Here is a 3,220-nt window from a genome sequence, read left to right as displayed (position 1 = left end):
TTTGATCCTACGGTTTTCTCTAGAATACGTTTTAAAGCTCGGTTGGTATTTTCAACTTGTCCACTTGTTTGTGGATGATATGCGGTGGAGATTTTATGAGTTACTCCATATCTTTTAAGAACTTTCTCAAGTTGATTATTACAGAAATGAGTACCCCGATCACTTATTAAAGCTTTCGGTGTTCCAAACCTTGCAAAAAGATGTTTTAAAAAGTTGACTACAACTCGTGCATCATTAGTTGGGAGAGCTTGTGCTTCCGCCCATTTAGATACATAATCAATGGCTACGAGTATATATAAATTATTATGAGATTTTGGAAATGGACCCATAAAGTCAATACCCCAAATGTCAAATACTTCACATACTTGGATGACATTTTGTGGCATTTCATCACGTTGACTTATTTTTCCGGCCCTTTGACATGCATCACAGGATTTGCAAAGAAGGTGTGCGTCTTTGTAAATTGTAGGCCAATAGAATCCAGCTTCATAAACTTTTCTTGCTGTTAGTTGAGGCCCATAATGCCCTCCTGTTGGTCCTGTGTGACAATGGTTTAATATTTTACTAGCTTCATCTCCAAATACACATCGGCGTATTATTCCATCGGGACAACTTTTAAACAGATGTGGATCTTCCCAGAAATAGTGTTTTATATCACTGAAGAATTTCTTTCGTCTTTGGTACGATAATCCTTTTTCAAGGAATCCACAAACTAAGTAGTTTGCATAGTCTGCAAACCATGGGATTTCTTTATAATCTATCTTCAATAGATATTCATCAGGAAAGTTGTCTTGTATGGCCGATTCATTCAGAACTTCTAATTCGGGATTTTCAAGACGAGAAAGATGATCAGCGGCGAGATTTTCTGCTCCTTTTTTATCTCGGATTTCAATATCAAACTCTTGTAAGAGTAAAATCCAACGGATTAATCTTGGTTTAGCATCTTGTTTTGAAAATAGGTATCTAAGAGCAGAATGGTCGGTATAGACCACCGTTTTTGCTAGAACGAGATATGATCGAAATTTGTCAAAAGCAAAGACAATAGCAAGGAGTTATTTTTCAGTAGTTGTATAGTTCGTTTGTGCTCCTTGTAATGTCTTACTAGCATAATATATAGGTTGAAATCGTTTTTCAATCTTTTGTCCTAAAACGGCTCCCATTGCAAAATCACTTGCATCGCACATTAGTTCAAATGGTAGATTCCAATTTGGTGTTATCATGATCGGCGCATTAGTGAGTTTTTCTTTAAGAATATTAAAAGATTTGATACATTCATCTGAAAAGATGAATGGCGCATCTTTTTCTAGGAGTTTATTCATAGGAGTGGCAATTTTAGAAAAATCTTTTATGAAACGTCGGTAAAAACCGGCATGCCCTAGAAAACTCCTAACTCCTCTAACATTGGTGGGATGTGGAAGTTTAGCAATTACATCTACTTTAGCTCTATCCACTTCAATTCCTTCTTTTGAAATTTTATGTCCAAGAACGATGCCTTCTTTAACCATGAAATGGCATTTCTCCCAATTAAGTACTAGATTTGATTTTTCGCATCTAATTAGCATTCGTTCCAGATTAACTAGACATGATTTAAATGTATCACCGAAGACTGAAAAGTCATCCATGAATACTTCCATGCATTCTTCTATCATGTCGTGAAAAATCGCCATCATACACCTTTGAAAGGTTGCAGGGGCGTTACAAAGTCCAAATGGCATGCGTTTGTAAGCAAAAGTACCATAAGGGCACGTGAATGTGGTTTTCTCTTGGTCTTCGGGTGCTATTGGAATTTGAAAATATCCGGAAAATCCATCTAGAAAACAATAGTAACTATTTCCGGCTAATCTTTCCAACATTTGATCTATGAAAGGTAAGGGAAAGTGATCCTTTCTGGTGGCGTCATTTAATTTTCTATAATCAATACATACACGCCATCCTGTTACAGTCCTAGTAGGAATAAGCTCATTTTTCTCATTTGTAATGACAGTCATGCCACCCTTCTTCGGCACGCATTGAACTGGGCTTACCCATGGACTATCAGAAATTGGATATATTAAACCTGCATCTAGCAGTTTAATAATCTCTTTCTTAACTACATCTTGCATATTAGGATTTAGTCTTCGTTGGCGTTGCACATACGTTTTATGACCTTCTTCCATAAGGATTTTATGTGTGCAATACGAAGGACTTATTCCTTTAATATCATGAATCTTCCATGCAATGGCTGGTTTATGAGCTTTCAACACAGAAATGAGTTGTGATTTCTCATTTTCAGTAAGAGAAGACGATATTATTACAGGTAATTCAGATTCACCATGTAAATAAGCGTATTCCAAATGGTTTGGAAGTGGCTTTAACTCTAATTTCGGAGGTTCTTCTATCGATGATTTATATCGATATCTGTCTTCTTCTTTTAGCATTTGAATTTCTTCTGTTGTTGGTTCATATCCATTAGCTATAAGTGTAGCTAACATTTCAGCTTCATCAATTGGTTCATTACCTTCTCCTAAAGAACATTCTCCTGTTCCTTGTAATTCTGGAAATTCTTCTAATAATTCTGCATGTGCATCTATAGTTTGAATATAATAACATGTATCATCTGCAGATTGTGGTTGTTGCATTGCTCTATCAACTGAAAAGGTAACACTCTCATCCTCTATACTTAGGGTCAGTTTCTTACCGAACACGTCTATCATTGCTTTAGCCGTGTTTAAGAATGGTCTTCCTAATATGAGAGGAACTTGAGAATCTTCTTCCATGTCCAAAACAACAAAATCTACTGGAAATACTAAAGTACCAACTTTAACTAGCATGTTCTCCATTATCCCTCTAGGATATTTTATTGATCTATCGGCTAGTTGTATGCTTATTCTGGTTGGTTTCAATTCTCCAAGGTCTAGTTTAGCGTATAGTGAATACGGCATTAGATTTATACTAGCACCTAAGTCTGCCAATGCTTCTATTGAACTAAGACTACCCAGAAAACATGGAATTGTGAAACTTCCTGGATCAGATAGTTTTTCTGGTATCTTATTCAACAGCACTGCTGAACAATTAGCATTCATAGTAACAGCCGAGAGTTCTTCCATTTTCTTTCTATTCGTGATTAGATCTTTCAAAAATTTAGCATATCTTGGCATTCCTGAAATCACATCAATGAAAGGAAGATTTACATTTATCTGTTTAAACATATCCAAGAATTTGGATTGCTCGGCTTCAAGTT

The sequence above is a fragment of the Rutidosis leptorrhynchoides genome, chromosome 10 (genome assembly GCF_046630445.1).
Source record: "Rutidosis leptorrhynchoides isolate AG116_Rl617_1_P2 chromosome 10, CSIRO_AGI_Rlap_v1, whole genome shotgun sequence".
NCBI classification, from domain to species: Eukaryota; Viridiplantae; Streptophyta; class Magnoliopsida; order Asterales; family Asteraceae; genus Rutidosis; species Rutidosis leptorrhynchoides.
The sequence above is the reverse complement of the archived record's forward strand: the minus strand, read 5'-3'. Positions refer to the sequence as shown.